Source organism: Plecotus auritus, assembly GCF_963455305.1.
Source record: "Plecotus auritus genome assembly, chromosome: 14".
In the NCBI taxonomy this organism is placed as follows: Eukaryota; Metazoa; Chordata; class Mammalia; order Chiroptera; family Vespertilionidae; genus Plecotus; species Plecotus auritus.
The window spans coordinates 16,763,353-16,780,719 of NC_137780.1; the positions used below are offsets into that span (position 1 = coordinate 16,763,353).

At 63.4% G+C, this 17,367-nt stretch overlaps 1 gene segment (V, D, J or C); it reads right to left on the minus strand.

The window, feature by feature from the left end:
- Nucleotides 1-10,941: 10,941 nt before the first annotated feature.
- Nucleotides 10,942-17,164, minus strand: LOC308238751 (Ig alpha-1 chain C region-like). The segment is given in 4 exons: nucleotides 17,110-17,164; nucleotides 12,115-12,417; nucleotides 11,586-11,921; nucleotides 10,942-11,395 (listed from the first exon to the last, which is right to left on the minus strand).
- Between the last annotated feature and the right edge of the window lie 203 nt (nucleotides 17,165-17,367).

The window sequence follows — 17,367 nt, forward strand, 5'->3', positions numbered from 1 at the left end:
CCAGCTGCCTGGGGGCCAGGTGGAGGTGGGGAGTGTTGGCCTTCCTCAGCACAGAGTCCGCCTCCCATGGCTGGTGTGTCAATGTCACGCATGTCCGTGTCCCGCCGGGCCCTCCTCCGTGTTGGCCGGGCACGTTGAGGGCCCATCTAAAAACACTTGCCGCGGAGGCCTGGGTGGGGTGCCCAGCGTGCCCGCTGGCCCCAGCAGCTCAGAGCCCCGGGCCTCGCCTGCAGCCCACGGCCGGCATCTGAGGCAGGAGCCTGGCACAGCCATCTCCTGGGGAGTAACAGCACCTGTTCACACAGGCCCGCCGGCGCTCCCGCCACCTCGCCCTGGGGTGCGCGCCCTGCTCCCCGCCACCTCGCCCTGGGGTGTGTGCCCTGCTGCCCGCCCTGCCCTGCAGTCCTGGACGGGGAGGTAGGCACCAGGGCAGCCCCAGCTCCTCTGGCCCCCGGCACAAGGGTCTCTCTGTGGAGCTCACAGAGCTGTAAGTGTGGGTGTGGGCAGCCGCTGTCCATGGCTGCCCAGTGGTGGCCCCAGAGTCACCCACAGGAGGGCTCTGAACGGTGCCCGGATGTGGGTGCACCAGTCGGCCCGGGAGACTCCAGGGTGTCCCAGCGCCAGGACCACTGGCCTTGGCCACCCTGTCATGGAGGGTCGGGATAGGCCCCATTCCTCTCACTCCTTCCTCACGGGGCAGCTGGGAATCTTCTGGTGGTTTGGAGCATGGATCATCCTGGAAAGGGCAGAGAAGCCTGGCCCTCCCTGATTCTCCAGGTTAAGACAAGGAGAGACGCAGTGGAGAGGGACAGACAGACAGAGAGGGAGACAGACAGAGAGGGAGACAGACAGACAGTCAGAGAGGAAGAGACAGACAGACAGAGAGGGAGACAGACAGACAGACAGAGAGGGAGAGGCAGACAGACAGAGAGGGAGAGACAGACAGAGACACAGGGACACACAGAGCTACATAGAGCCAGAGAGACAGATAAATGGAGAGAGACAGAGACAGAGAGATCCAGGGAGCCAGAGGGAAGCAGAGAGAGACAGAGACAGGGAGAGACGAGACTGGCAAGGGACGGAGATGAGGAGAGGGTCGGGGAGATGGAACCAGAGGTTCAGATGGGGATGAGTGTGTCTAGGGCCAGGGCCGGGGCAGAGTGAGGAGGAGGAGAGCCCAGGGCAGGCCGGGCCCAGGAGGCGACAGGTGACGAGGGCTCAGGCTCTGACCACCGCCTGAGCCCACCGTGCCCATCGCGGGAGACCTCGGGACAGCCCCCTGCTGAGCCCGCGGCCTGTGGATGGGACAGGCAGGGTCCTTGGGTGGTCTCAGCAGCTCGTCCTCTGCCCCCTGGATGCCCTCCAGCAGCGCTTGGGCCTGCCTGGGTCACAGGGACGGAAACCAGCTCAGAGCCGTTCATTCACTGCAATCACCATGCCAGGGGGTCGCTGCCACTGACAGGGCCTGGTGGGTTGGGGGGGACTCTGCCCTGGGGGGAGGGTCGCTGAGCCCTGAGGCCGGTGGCCTGGCCATGAAGGGAGGGGGGGCGGCTGCAGGTGGGGAACTGGCCTAGCTATTTCTGGAAACAGCCTCTGTGGGTGAGAAAGAAGTTTTCCGTTTGGAACAAACACTCATTTGCATGTGCCCTCAGGGGCTGCATTTGCCCTGAATGAGTCACTGGGGGAGAAACTGAGAGGAGCCCCTCGCACCTGCCTTGGGAGGGGGTTGCATGGGGGGGGGCAGGAGTGGGCCCTGTGGGCCCAGAGCCTGGCATGGGGCCCAGAGACCCCGACAGTGCAGCCCCCAGCCCCCAACCCCCATGGTGTGGCTTAGCACCAAGCATCGCCCCCCACTGCCCCGACGGAGCCCCGGGGGTCCCCCATGCCCTCTGGGAAGGTCCCCCCCCCCGCAGACGAGAACAGGAGCCATGTAGCTGGGGCTGAGGCTGGGCCATGAGGAGCCAGGGCTCAGCGTACCCTTGGCAGCCAGGACGTGGCCCGAGACCAGGCTGGGCAGTGGGGGAGTGACAGTGAGACTCCCTCGACCCAGAGCTCTGGGTGCTGTGGGGGGTGCACACCAGTGACCAGTGAGGGTGCTGGGGAGCACTGCTGAGCGTGGGCTGGGCAGGCCCTACCACTGGTGTCATGGATGCCAACCAGGCCGGTGCCCCTGGCAGACGGGGTGTCACTGCCAACGTTGGGAGGTCCCGAGAGGAGTGGCCCTGGAGGAGGTCCGGGGGGCTGCCCGTGAGGGTAACAGGTGGGGGGCTGCCAGTGGGGGTGACAGGCCTGTGGGGGTGACAGGCCTGGGGGCTGCCTGTGGGGGTGATAGGCCCGGGGGTTACTTGTGGGGGTGACAGGCCCGGGGGGGCGGCCTGTGGGGGTGACAGGCCTGGGGGATGGCGGCTGGGCTGAGGGCGCCGTGGGCATGGGCAGGGAGCCCACTAAGTGCCCTAGACTCTGGGAAACGCTCGTTATTCTGGAAACAGGAGACTCTAGGGAGGGCCAGGCCCCCCTGTTCTTTCCAGAATGATCCATGTGCCATAAACACCAGACACTGACGAGGGCTTTCCACAGCTTCCCACCGACATGGGAGGAAGGAGTGGGGCCACCCTGACCCTGTGCATGACGGCCACCCCCAGGCTCCCGCCTCCCTCTCCTCTTGTCTTCGAGGCGGCCAGGGGGCGGTCGGTGCAGGGCCTCACCTGTGCCTGGGCTCAGTCACCCTCAGGCCTGGTGACCTGGCCTTTCGTCCTATCTGTCCACCTAGCCTGCCCGCTGCAGCTGCTCACTGGCCCCCAGGATAAACCTGCCCCCTTAACCCCCAGCGCCACAGGCAGCCCCACCAGGCCCTCCCTCCACTCTGGGACTCCTGGCAGCGCCCATCACTGTCAGGTGGTGCTGGCTGGTGTCCAGCTCTGTGATAGAGCCCCCGGCTGTCAGCACCTCATGGGGGTCCTGTCCCAGCCCCAGCCCCAGTCCCAAGCCCAGGCCCCCAGGCTGGGGTCCGGGAGCGCTTGTCCCAGGTCTCCTGCGTCCCCTGGTGCCGTGGCCCCAAGGCCCCCTCCCAGCCCCATGTCCGGGCCCAGGCAGGCCTGGTTTTCCCCGAGGCCCGGAGGCTGCCTCACCAGCACAACGACCTGCACAGGGCAGAGGCCTCGTGGGCATCCCAGCAACCTCGGGGGCCAGACCTGGAGCTGCAGGTGGGCCCGACCTGCTCTGCCCCCGCCACACACACACACACAGGCCTGGCTCTGCCTCGCTCGGCTGCTCCCAGCTCTGCTGACCTCCCCCACGGCCCCCACTCCGCCCGTGCTTGGGGCCTTCCCCCAGCACAGAGCTCATGCCCCTCACAAAGGAGACCCCCAGGCAGGACCGGGCACTTGGGGAGTGAGCCGTCGGGCTGGTGGACCCCCACACTCGGCATGTTCTCCCCCACAGGGAGCAGCTAGGCCTGAGTGAGCCTCATTGGGTCTCCCTTAGCCCAAAGGGAGGACTGTGCATGGAGGGACTCTGAGTGAGCCTGTGGGTGTACAAGCGTGTGTGAAAGAATGTGTGACTGTGAGTGTGTGAGTGTGAGAAAGTGTGTGACTGTGAGTGTGTGAGTGTGAGAGTGTGAGAGAGAGTGACTGAGAGTGAGTATGTGAGAGAGTGTGAATGTGTGACTGTGTGAGTGTGACTGTGTGAGATCATGTGTGATTGTGAGAGTGTGTGTGTGAGAAAGTGTGTGACTGTGAGTGTGTGAGTGTGAGAAAGTGTGTGACTGTGAGAGTGTGTGAGAGAGAGTGACTGAGAGTGGTGTCTGTGAGAGTGTGACTGTGACTGTGAGAGTATAACTGTGAGTTTGTGTGTGAGAGTGTGAGATCATGTGTGACTGTGAGTGTGTGAGTGTGATAGATGAGCTGAGTGTGTGAGTGTGTGCCCATAAGTAAATGTGTGAGTGTGAGTGTGTGTCTGTCCATCTCTGGATGTGAGTGAAATGTGTGACTTGAGTGTGAAGAGGCCAGGCAGTGCTTGGGGCCCTTGTAAATGTTCTGTGTGTGCAGGGCAGAGTGTGGCTGAGTGTGCATGTGGTGTGTGTGTGTGTGTGTGTGTGTGTGTGTGTGTGTGTGAGGGGCCCACTCCTGGCACCTGGGCCGGCTGCTCCTCCCTTTACTGCGCCTTTCTCTCTGTGTCTGTTTATCCCCTGGGTCCTCCTGGCCTGGCCTGGCTCTGTGTTTGCCACCTCTGCCTCCCTGTCCCTGTATCTCTCTGTCTCTGTCCCTGTCCCTGTTTCTCTCTGTCTTTCATGCTGTCCCTGTTGTGTCTCTGTCTCTGTCCATCTCTGTCTCTCTCTGTCCCTGTCTCTGTCTCTCTGTTCCTGTCTCTCTCTATGTCTCTGTCTGTCTCTGTCTCTCTCTGTCACTGTCTCTCTCTGTCCCTGTCTCTCTCTCTCTGTGTCTCTGTCTGTCCCTGTCTGTCTCTGTCTCTCTCCCTGTTCCTCTTCCTGTCTCTCTCTGTCCCTGTCCCTGTCTGTCTCTGCCTCTGTCTTTGTCTCTGTCTCTGACTTTGGTGCAGTGTCCCTGGGTGTGGCTGTGGGCCCTGCCATGAGCCTGTGGGTCATGCCTGTCCTGCCCAGAGGCCCACAGGGATGTCTGCTGGGGTCCCAGGGCTGTGCCCATGCTCTGTCCCTGGCTGTGGGGCCCAACACAGGGGAAGCAGGAGGGAGGGATGTGTGGGGTGTAGGACCCGGCAGCGGGCAATGCCACCCTGGCCTGGCAGTGTCGTGGCTACAGGCTCAGGAGGCTGTAGGCTGAAGAGTCCAGTAGCCAGTTAGCCGCCCAAGAACCTGGCCGAACGGTGATGTTGGAACAACAGGTGTGGGGGCTCCCTGGCTGAGCTCACAGGTCCTGGCTGACCTTTGCTTTCTTTCTCTCTCTCTTTCTCTGTCTCTCTCTCTCGTTCTGTGTTTCTTTTTTTTAAATATGTTTTTATTGATTTTTAGACAGAAAGGAAAGGAGAGAAATAGAGAGATAGAAACATCGATGAGAGAGGAACCTCACTGATCGGCTGCCTCGGGCATGCTCCCCACTGGGGATCAAGCCCGCAACCTGGGCCTGGGCCCTGACCGGGAATAGAATGGCGACCTCTTGGTTCCTGGGTCAACGGTCAACCACTGAACCACACCAGCCGGGCCTGGCTGACCTTTACTGATCCTGGCTGACCTTGGTCTCTGTAAGGCCCGGTCATGGCTCTACAATCACCAGATGGTGACGAGGAGACTGCTCCTTCAGGAAGGTTCCCAGGTGACATGTGAGGAAGGAATGAAGGGAATGGGGCCATCCTGACCCTCATAACACGATGGCCAAGGCCAGTGGGCCTGGTGTTGGGACACCCTGGTGTTTCCCTGGCCAGCTGGTCTATCCACATCCGGGTACCGTTCAGGCTGACCCTGGCTGACCCTGAGCTGACCTGCTTGACCCCGGCTGACCCTGGCAGACCCTGGATGACTCTGGATAACCTTGGCCTCTCTGAGGCCTGACCCTGGCTGACCTGGCTGATGTAGGCTGACATTGGTTGGTCTGGGTGAGCCCGGCTGACCCTGTTCTGTGGGAGCTGTTGTGGGTGGGGGCATTCTGCAGGCCATGGGGGCCTCCTGCTCTAGGCTCTGGCCCATTGCCCAGGCCTGGCCACCTGGCCAGCTCTCGGTTCGGGGAGAGACCTCAGGGGGCTCTGGCTGGGACACCTGGATGGCGGGCTCACAATGACTCAGCTGCCTGAGGGGTAATTTTGGAAGTTTCAGCAGGTGATATGGCACCGGAGCCTTGAGAAAAACAAGAAAAGCAAGAGAACACAAACACCAGTGCCCTCCCTCCTGCCCCACCCCGGTAACCTCTGTGCCCAGAGGCCCTCAGGGATAGGGACTGGCTCAGGCCGCCTGGGCCTGGCACCCACACAGCCCTCTGAAACCTGGAGAGGATGAGGCCAGGTGGTGGGTCATTCCTTCATCCTCCGTCCAGTGCCCAGACCAAGAGGCTGAAAGATCCTCTGAGAGCCTCCCATGCTCCATGTGGGTCACTTTCTACAGAGGGTCAGTGCTCGGACCCAGGGCAGGGTGGCCGGACTCAATATCTGAGATAAAGTGATGCAGGATGACAATAGGGATTCAGAGGCAGAGTAGGTGGAAATAAGACCTAGACCTGGTCCAGTAATGAGGACCAGAGCCCAGTGATCAGGACCATGGCTCAGGGATCAGAACCAGGGCCCAATGATCAGGACCAGGGTTCAGGGATCAGGACCAGGGCCCAGGGATCAGGACCAGGGCCCAGTGACCAGGACCAGGGCCCAGTGACCAGGACCGGGGCCCAGTGACCAGGACTGGGGCTCCATGACCAGGACTGGGGCCCAGTGACTAGGACCAGGGCCCAGTGACTAGGACCAGGGCCCAGTGACCAGGACCAGGGCCCAGTGACCAGGACCAGGGCCCAGTGACCAGGACTGGGGCTCCGTGACCAGGACCGGGGCCCAGTGATCAGAACCAGGGCCCAGTGACTAGGACCAGGGCTCAGGGATCAGGACCAGGGCCCAGTGACCAGGACCGGGGCCCAGTGAGCAGGACCGGGGCCCAGGGATCAGGACCAAGGCCCAGGGATCAGGCCCGGGGCTCAGGGATCAGGACCGGGGCCCAGGGATCAGGACTGGGGCTCAGGGATCAGGACCAGGGCCCAGTGACCAGGACCGGGGCCCAGTGACCAGGACCGGGGCCCAGTGACCAGGACCGGGGCCCAGTGACCAGGACCGGGGCCCAGTGACCAAGACCGGGGCCCAGTGACCAGGACCGGGGCTCAGGGATCAGGACCGGAGCCCAGTGACCAGGACCGGGGCTCAGTGACCAGGACCTGGGCCCAGTGACCAGGACCAGGGGCCAGTGACCAGGACCGGGGCTCAGGGATCAGGACCGGGGCTCAGGGATCAGGACCAGGGCCCAGTGATCAGGACCGGGGTCCAGTGACCAGGACCGGGTCCCAGTGACCAGGACCGGGGCTCCGTGACCAGGTCAAGGGCTCCATGACCAGGACCAGGGCCCAGTGACTAGGACCAGGGCCCAGTGATCAGGACCGGGGCTCAGGGACCAGGACCGGGGCACAGGGATCAGGACCGGGGCTCAGAGATCAAGACCAGGATCCAGGGATCAGGACAGGGCTCAGGGATCAGGACCAGGTTTCAGAGATCAGGACCAGGGCCCAGGGATCAGGACCAGGGCCCAGGGATCAGGACCGGGGCCCAGGGATCAGGACCAGGGCCCAGGGATCAGGACCGGGGCCCAGGGATCAGGACCAGGGCCCAGGGATCAGGACCGGGGCCCAGGGATCAGGACTGGGGCTCAGGGATCAGGACCGGGGCCCAGGGATCAGGACCGGGGCCCAGGGATCAGGACCAGGGCTCAGGGATCAGGACCAGGGTCCAGGGATCAGGACCAGGGCTCAGGGATCAGGACCAGGGTCCAGTGATCAGGACCAGGGTCCAGGGATCAGGATCAGGGCCCACGGATCAGGACCAGGGCTCAGGGATCAGGACCAGGGCCCAGGGATCAGGACCAGGGCCCAGGGATCAGGACTGGGGCTCAGGGATCAGGCCCGGGGCTCAGGGATCAGGACCAGGGCCCAGGGATCAGGACCAGGGCCCAGTGATCAGGACCAGGGCCCAGGGATCAGGACCGGGGCCCAGGGATCAGACTGGGTGTCAGTGACCAGCACCAGGAACCAGTGACTAGGACTGGAGCTCAGGGATCAGGACCTGGGCTCAGGGATTAGGACGGGGCCCAGAGACAAGGACCGGGGCCCAGTGATCAGTCCCAGTGCCCAGTGACAAGGACCAGGGAGCCGGGCCCACATCCTGTGAGGATCTTGTTTATACTCCCCTTGGTGAGACCTGCTTTTGCTCACACCTGCGTCTTATGCGGGAACTGGTCTTGAGGCCTTGGCAGGGGGCCCCATTTCCATGTTCACTGTGAACCTGCCTTGGGTCATGAGGTTGGTACCCTTGTCCCCGAAGCCTCCCCCTGCCCCTGCCCCCTCCCCTCATTCAGAGTCGGAGAGCCTCTGTGTTTGTCACAGGTTTATTGTGCCAGGAAGGCCGTGTGGGGAGGGGCGGGTGCTTCCAAGCAGGGCTTGGCTCTGGTGTCCGCTTGGGCTCTGGGAGGCTCTTCCATGCTCCTTCCAGCAAACACAGGAGGGTCAGGTCTGGGGCTGCTCCTGAGGGGGCAGGGTCCTTGCCAATGCTCCACCTCCAGCCCCGGGCTGGCTCAGGGCAGACTGGATGGAACCTGCAGCAAATGCACTGGGTGGGAAGCAGATTCCCTGACCCTGTAGGGGGGACATCTGTGCTCTGGGCCCCTGCCTGCCCATGTCCTCGATGTCTGTGAGGGGCGACCTCCCTCAGATTCCAGACCCCCTGTGGCATATGCTTCCCTGCTAGCCAGGTGCCCCATGCCACCTTAGCCCACCACGCTGTCTCCTTGCTCCCCACCTGGCTGGCTCCTGCTCAGAACGGGGGGCCCTCCCTGCTGCTGGATGGGCCCCAGATGCTTGTCATGGTCAGTGCTGTGCTGTAGAAGAGGCTGAGCAGGAAGAGGGTGAGCAGGGTGACCGTGGTGGGCCACAGGCTGGCTCCCGGGGCGTCCTCCTCCAGGTTCTCCTGTGGCAGGTCTATCATCACCCAGGGAAGCAGCTCCTGGCAACCTGCAAGACACAGAGAGCCTGCGAGGCATGCACCTGCGTGGGTGTGGGCCGAGCCATCGCCCTCCCCTCCCCGCACCCCTGAGGTCGGGGCACAGCAGTATGGTTCCTTATCTCACAGGCGAGGCAGCCTTGGAGAGGAGGTGGCAGGTCCCTGGGGAAGGGGCTGGGGCCATTGCGACTCTGGAGATGCCCACAGGGCCTCTGTCTGGGAGGGTCTTGGCCCGCCTTAGGGAGAGAGAGCTGGCAGGGCAGGAGGGTGAGCACTGTCTTTGCTGCTCCAAGGAGGCTCAAGCCCAAGGCCTATCTGTGTCCTTGCCACGCCCCTGCTCTTGGGCTGAGCGGGCCTGGGCCCTGAAGGGGCCGGAGAGGATGGATGAGCCCACCTTCCAGCTGCCCCACTTTGAGGCGTAAATCTGGGGTTGTGGTTCATATGCTGAGGGCTGGATGGGTGTGACCAGGGCCCTCTGTTGCCCTCCCTGATGAGCTACAGGAGCATGAAAGAGGCCCGGTGAAGGCCAGGCAGCCCTGCTGGCTTCAGGATCCTAGGGCATAGACTGCCATGCTAAATGGAATTTGGACCTTATCATATGCTGATACATCTAATTACTCATCCTTTCAGCCATCTATCCATCCATCCATTCTCCATCCATCATCCATCCATCCATCCATCCATTTACTCACCCATGGATCATCCATCTACCCACCCATCCACCCACTCATCCACCCACTCATCCACCCACTCATCCATCCATCCATCCATCCATCCATCCAGCCAGCCAGCCAGCCAGCCATCATCCATTCACTCATCCATCCATCATCCATCCATTCATTCATCCATCCGTCCATCCATCCTCCATCCACCCATCCTCCATCCATCTGTCCATTGTTTCATCCATCATATGTCCTATGGTCCATCCACCTATCTGCCCTCTGTCCATCTGCTGGTTCAGCCCCTCATCTATTGATTTCTCCTCCTTTCCCTGTCTCCTTAAGAAGCTCCTCCTTGGGCAGGTCCTGGGTCCCTGGTGACTGGGGCACCTTCACTATGGCAGCATTTCCCCAGTCAACACCTTGCTCTTCCCACTGCCCTTGGGTGACTGGACCTTTGAGAGGGGATCAGTGGGCAGGGTCGTTAGGAGTTCTCACCCCACCTTGGCCCTGGGAACAGAGGGAGGTAGCCCGAAGGTTAGGTCCCCTGGGGAGGCCCAGAAGGTCTCTAAGACAAGAGCAGGGCCCTTACTGCCCCCTTTTGGGGCCCTGATGCCCGGTGTCCCAGGTGGTCATGAGACTGCCCTTTCCATTCTGTTCCCCCCAGCCCCTCTCCTCTGCCAGAAGCCCCACACAGAAGCTGAGAGGGGTCCTGGTGGAAGCTATCTGTCTGGCCCCTACCCACACCTGCCCCCGGCCTGTGGTTTGGGCCAGGAGGGACCTGGGACAGTGAGCTGGGCCTGGGGAAAACCCGCTGGGGGCTTGGATGGGGACTCCCCTTGCCTTCCTGGAGTGGGGACTGTACCATGAACTTCCTGCACCTGCAAGGCTCAGTGTGTGTGTGTGTGTGTGTGTGTGTGTGTGTGTGTGTACCCATGAGAGTGTGAGCACATGGAGAATGTGTGTGTGCACCCATGTGAGCATGTGCATGTGGAGAATGTGTGTGCGCACACATGTGAGCACGCACACATGGAGAATGTATGTGCACTCATGTGAGCACCCACACATGGAGAATGTATGTGCACCCATGTGAGTGTGAGCACATGGAGAACATGTGTGCACACCCATGTGCACCCCTGGCGTGTGGTCTCCTTTCTTTGTGAGTCAGTGGGCTGGCCTGCAGCTGGCCTGAATCTCTGTGTGGTGCCTACCAGGGGTAAGGGGCCCTGGAATCCAGCCCTCCTTCCTTGCCATTCCCCTCATGCTCTGGCCCCCACAAGGTGGTGCAGACCCTGCCCTGGCTGCCCTGCTCCCTTCCACCTCTTTCCATCCCGCTAGTCCTCAGGCTGGCTTCTGAGACAAGCGGGACCGTCCCATGGTATCCATGCCCTCAGGGCTCACTGAGCCGTGTCTGCTTCCCATGGTTCTGCCAGCCTCTGGCTTCACTCCAGCTTGGCCTCAACCACTGTGCACCATGTGCTCACACTCACACTCACACACACATACAAGCGCACATATGTGAGGGCACCTTGAGGTACTCAGCTGAGAGGATCAAGACAGGCGCTGGAAGGATGGTGGCTGCTTTGGGCGAGCACAGAGTTTATTCAAGGGCGGGGTGGGCCGGTGGGTGGCTCAGTAGCAGATGCCGTCCACCTCTGACATGACCACGGACACGTTGACGTGGGTGGGTTTACCCGCCAGGCGGTTGATGGTCTTCTGCGTGAAGCTCAGGGGCAGGGCCTCGTGGCCCACCATGCAGGAGTAGTTGTCCCCATTCTTCCACGCCTCGGTGTCCACGCGCAGCACGCTGGTCGTGGCGAACGTGGTGCTGCCCTGGCCGGCCTCGGGCAGGGGGCTCCACGTCTGGTACTTCTCTCGGGGCAGCTCCTGGCTCTCGTGCAGCCACCGCACCAGCACGTCGCGGGGGTAGAAGCCCCGCACCACACACGTCAGTGTCACCAGCTCGTTGAGGGCCAGCTCCTCCGAGGGCGGCGGCAGCAGGTGGACCTGGGGTGAGAAGGTGCTCCCTGGGGGGCAGAGGAGCCAGTCAGGGGTCTGGGCAGGGAGGAGAGAGCCCTTCTGCCCTCTGGGTACCCTGTGCCCAATTTCCATCTGTAGAATATGAGTGGGGCACCAGGGGTGGGGGCAGGCAGGCTTAGGCGGATGCCTGGCCCACCGTGGGGTGCTGGGGTGCCCCTGGGGCGGGGCCTGGCCCACCTGAGGCTCTGGCGATGGTGGCGGTGTGCGCGCTCTTGGCCTCAGGGTGGGTGGCGGTGCAGGAGAACCTCTGCCCGCGGTTCCACAGCTCGGCGCAGCCCGGCAGGACGCTGGACACACTGTGACAGCCGCAGGCGTCACGTTGCGGGGCCTCCTGGATGGCCTCCTTCCCTCCCGTGGGCTGCCAGGTGAAGCTGGCACCCTGGGGCTCTTTCAGGCCACTCAGCGTGCAAGTGAGGTTGGCATCGGAGCCCAGCAGCAGGTCCTCGAGGGCCGGCGGGTGCAGGGTCAGGCGGGGCTGGCAGCATGAGCATGTCGGCTTCGGATTCGGTGTAACTGAGAGGGAGGCAGAGCCCTCAGTGCCCCTGAGCCCACATCCCTTTCCCTCCTCCTGCTCCAGCCCCGCCCTCGCCCGGCCTCTGCTGGGGCTCCGCCTGAGCCCACTGCTGTCTGAGGGGAGCCCAGGTGGGCGTGGTGGTTCCACTGTGGGACCTGATGGGCCCCACCCCGCCCTGGCCTGACCTCTGACCTTTGCAGGGCACATCCTTGGTCTGGCTGGGGCTGGAGTTGTGCTGCACGTGGCACTTCTGGGTCGCGCTCTCTGGGCACTGGTCTGCCGGCAGGGTCAGCTGGCTGACCATGGTGTACAGGCCCCGGGAGTTTAGCACGGGGACGAAGTTCCTGATGGAGGTGCCCGGCCCGCTGCTGCCCCAGGTCACCTTCATGGGCTCCGGTGGGAAGAAGTCCTGGACCAGGCAGCCGATGACCACGTGACCAGCTGGGTCGGTGCTCCGGAGGCTCAGTGGGAAGAGTGTGGGGCTGGTGGGATTCGCTGCAACACAGGACACGCTGTGAGACCCCGGACAGCCCCACGCGGATGGGACGATGCCCACGGCCTTCTGCCCTGGGCAAACAGGCCCGAGAGGGCGAGTGACGGCCCCGGTCACTCAGCCTGAAGGCCAGGCACCCGGGGCGGGGACTGGCCGCCGAGTCCAGCCGCACTGTTTCTGGACACACTGCTCAGAGCTCCAGCACGTGGACCGGGACACGCTCCTTACACAGGCCACGTGTGGATGGAGCCACGTCACCCACACGGCTCTCCATGGACCACCTGAGTCTGTGGGCCCCACCGGGGCCTCCTCTCCCTCTGTGCAGTGGGCGTGGCCATGTCTCTCAGAGTTTGGGGGTCATGAAAAGTGGGCCCAGAGGGGTCACAGGTGAGCACCGAGGGGTCTGGCCCTGCAACTGGCCTGCCCTGAGGGCCAGCCTTGCTGCGCTGGAGGGCACACGCAGAGGAGAGGGGCTTGAGCCTCCATGGGCCACTCAGACTTCCCTGGTGGGAGTCCAAGTCTAGCCACCCCCCTCTGCAAACCACCATAGCCCCCAGCAAGCAGATGCCCCCCCCCCCACCCCAGGGCCTACGAAGCTCTCAGACTAGAGACTCAACCAAACCAGCCCTGTGAGGTGTCCCTCCCAGACAGGCTGGGCACACAGGCCACCCCTTGTCTGTCCCGATTCCCTCAGGGACATTGGTGGGAGCAGAGAGGGGACAGGCACCTCTGAGACGGCACAGCCCTCATGTGCCCGGGAAACACAGGGGCACCTGGTGAGGAACTGGCTCTGCAGGTGATCCCTACTGAACCCACCTCCTCCCATTCGCCAACTGGAAGCCAGCTCAGCTCGGTCACTATCAGCAGTACACCCAGCTCAGCCCAGTTCACTCAGCCCAGTTCACCCAGCTCAGCCCAGTTCAGCCCAGGCCAGCTCAGCCCAGCTCAGCCCAGTTCAACTCAGCTCAGCCCAGCTCAGCCCAGTTCAGCACAGCCCAGCTCAGCTCAGCTCAGCTCAGCCCAGTTCACTCAGCTCAGCCCAGCTCAGCCCAGGTAAGCCCAGCTCAGCCCAGGTAAGCCCAGCTCAGCTCAGCCCAGTTCAGCTCAGCCCAGCCCAGCTCAGCCCAGCTCAGCCCAGTTCAGCTCAGCTCAGCCCAGTTCAGCTTAGCTCAGCCCAGTTCACTCAGCTCAGCCCAGTTCACTCAGCTCAGCCCAGCTCAGCCCAGTTAAGCTCAGCCCAGCCCAGCTCAGCCCAGCTCAGCCCAGTTCAGCTCAGCTCAGCTCAGCCCAGTTCAGCTCAGCTCAGCCCAGTTCACTCAGCTCAGCCCAGTTCACTCAGCTCAGCCCAGCTCAGTCCAGGTCAGCCCAGTTCAGCTCAGCCCAGTTTAGCTCAGCTCAGCCCAGCTCAGCCCAGCTCAGCCCAGCTCAGCCCAGCTCAACCCAGCTCAGCCCAGCTCAACCCAGCCCAACCCAGCCCAGCTCAGCTCAACTCAGCTCAGCCCAGTTCAGCCCAGTTCAGCTCAACTCAGCCCAGCTCAGCCAAACTCAGCCCAGCCCAGCTCAGCTCAGTTCACTCAGCCCAGCCCAGCCCAGCCCAGCCCATCCCAGCCCAGCTCAGCTCAGCCCAGCTCAGCCCAGCCCAGCCCAGCTCAGCTCAGCCCAGCCCAGCCCAGCCCAGCTCAGCCAAACTCAGCCCAGCCCAGCCCAGCTCAGCTCAGCCCAGCCCAGCCCAGCCCAGTCCAGCCCAGCCCAGTCCAGCCCAGCCCTGCCCTACCCAGCCCAGCTCAGCTCAGCCCAGTTCAGCCCAGTTCTGCCCAGCTCAGCCCAGCTCAGCCCAGCTCAGCCCAGTTCAGCCCAGCCCAGCCCAGTTCAGCCCAGCCCAGCCCTACCCAGCCAAGCTCAGCCCAGCCCTACCCAGCCCAGCTCAGCTCAGCCCAGTTCAGCCCAGCCCAGCTCAGCCAAACTCAGCCCAGCCCAGCTCAGCTCAGCCTAGCTCAGCTCAGCCCAGCCCAGCCCAGCCCAGCCCAGCTCAGCTCAGCCCAGCCCAGCCCAGTCCAGCCCAGCCCTGCCCTACCCAGCCCAGCTCAGCTCAGCCCAGTTCAGCCCAGTTCTGCCCAGCTCAGCCCAGTTCAGCCCAGCCCAGCCCAGTTAAGCCCAGCCCAGCCCTACCCAGCCCAGCTCAGCCCAGCCCTACCCAGCCCAGCTCAGCTCAGCCCTGTTCAGTCCAGCTCAGCCCAGTTCAGCCCAGCCCAGCTCAGCCAAACTCAGCCCAGCCCAGCTCAGCTCAGCCTAGCTCAGCTCAGCCCAGCCCAGCCCAGCCCAGCCCAGCTCAGCCAAACTCAGCCCAGCTCAGCCCAGCCCTACCCAGCCCAGCTCAGCTCAGCCCAGTTCAGCCCAGCTCAGCCCAGTTCAGCCCAGCCCAGCTCAGCCAAACTCAGCCCAGCCCAGCTCAGCTCAGCCTAGCTCAGCTCAGCCCAGCCCAGCCCAGCCCAGTCCAGCCCAGCCCTGCCCTACCCAGCCCAGCTCAGCTCAGCCCAGTTCAGCCCAGCTCAGCCCTGGCCACACTATCCCAGCACTTTTCCCGTGAGGGTGGAGCATCCTGCCCTGTGGTCCTCTTGGCTCTTGGTCCTGTTTGCTGTTTCTCTCTCCTCTGTCTTGGTGCCTGTTTTCCACATCCCTGGTCCCAGGACTGCTCAGAGTGCCTGATGAGGAGGAGATGGGGCAGCACCCAGGACCCACCTGCTCGAGGCTGCTGGAGGGTCTGAGGAAGAGAGCCCCAGGCCCCCTGGCCAGCGGGCCCTGCCCGAGGCTGTGTGGCGCAGAGACCCCTGCCCCTGCTGGCCCTTGCTCGCTCTGCGGAAGGCTGATGCTGAGGGCCAGCCTGGGGAGGGGCTTCAGACCGTGTCATGACCCTAGATGGGGTCACTCACCACTTCCTGTCCCACCAGTCTCAGCTGCCCGTCTGCACATCATGTCTGGTCTGTGGTCTGGCTGTGGCAAGGCCAGGTGTGTGTGGCCTGGGCTGTGACCCCCAGGAGCCTGGGCCTGTGGTGGTGGGTCCTGGCTCCGGGTGGCTGCTCATGGGGCTGGGCCAGGGGCTGAGCTGCAGGGACGCAGAGGCCGAGGCAGTATAGTGGGAGCCGAGGGACAGACTGAGGTGGCCCCAGCGGGGAGTCTGTGAGGGCCGCGGGGCAGGGGTCCCGGGCACAGGGCTGGCCCTGAGTGACCCCTGGTGAGCAGGCTACAGGGTGGGCAAAAAGGCAGAGCCACTCTGGCCTGGCATACCTGTGAGTATCTGGGGCCCAGACTGAAGCCAGGGTGCGCGTGAGACCCCCCCTGAAGGTTGGGGTAGCCACATGCTGCCTCGGCCCACATCTGCCCATTTTCCCCTCCAGGGCTTTCCCATGGGCCCCATGGGCCCCACTGGTGACCCCCATTCCCAGGAGGTGGCCCGGCCTGGACACACAAGGGCAGCTGGGCCTGGCTTGCACCTGTGTTTACCCATCAGTCATTTCTTCACAGAAGGTGCTGACTGTCCCCTCCAGAAAGTACACCTGTGGTTTAGTGACACTGGCCCCAGGGAGGTCAGCTCCTCACAGGGGTCAGGGGCCAGGGCAGCCAGAGCTGGAGGCAGCGGGTGGACAGAGGCGGGGAGCCTGGGGCACCTCAGAACCTCTGGGCCCCCAGGACCCCAGGGTCCCAGGCCGCCTGGGTTTTGACCCAATGCCGCCTGCACAGCCTCTGGCACCAGCGCTGTCTGCGTGGGGATGAAGGCCTGGCAGCTCTGCCTTCTTTCTTTTGTTGTTAACCGTCACCCTGGGATATTTTTCCATTGAGTTTTAGGGAAAGTGGAAGAAAGAGGGAGAGACAGAGAGGAACACTGATGTGAGAGAAACACATAGCTGGGCCTGGGCTGGGGAGAAGCCTGCAACCCAGGTACGTGCCCTTGACCAGAATTGAACCCGGGACCCTTTAGTCCACAGGCTGATGCTCTATCCACTGAGCCAAACCAGCTAGGGCTGGCTAGGCCTTCTTGCCTGCCTGGGAACCCCCAGGCCATGCCCCTCCAGGGGGTCCAAAGCCCAGCCCCAGGGGGCAGGGGCCGCCAGCAAGGGACGCGTGATGGGGCCTCATGGCTGGCACAGTGCCTGGCATGGACGAAACCAAGGAGGGCTGTGGGGGTTGTGGGGGGACTCGGCCAGGCTCACATAGGGATGGCACAGCCCCACCGTGGGTGCAGATGGGCGTGTGACTTGGGGCAGAAGAGGAGGCGTCCATTGGGGCCGTGGATGTGCCCTCGGGTCGTGAGGGTGGGCCACGGCAGCTGGAGGAGGCCTGAGCTGACCTGGGCTCTGCACGGCCCGGGTGTCAGGCTGCTCGAGGGTCCCGCCGGGAGGGGAGAGCTGGGGACTGGTCCTCAGGGGCTTCTTTGGAAGGAGGGGGGCCTCTGCGTGGCCAAGCCTTGCCGGCTTGTGAGGCGCCCATGACAAAGGACACAGGCTAAGTGCTTTAAACAACAGAAATTCATTCTCACAGTCTGGAGGCCAGAAGCCATTCAAATGTGGACAGGGCAGCGCGCCCTCCGGAGGCCCCGCTCCCAGCCTCCAGGCTCCGCGCGTCCCTCAGCCGGTGGATTCAGCGCCCCAGTCTCCTCTGTGTCTGCATCTCCTCTTCTCTCGCGTGACAACGCTCACCAGCGGGCCGGGGGCCACGGGATGCTCTCATCTTAAGATCCTCAACTTCAGTCATGTCTGCAACAACACTTTTTCCAAATACGGTTCCAGGCACAGGTTCCAGGAGGGATGTGGACCCAGCTTTGGGGTTAGCCTTCAGGCCACTGTAGGAGGTTCACAGGGGGAGGGAGTGGTGGTGGGGGGGCCCGGGAGGCAGCCTCTTGCTGCTGGGAGAGCTGGGAGGCGGATGGCAGGGCCTGAGGCCTGGGCGTGGTCCTG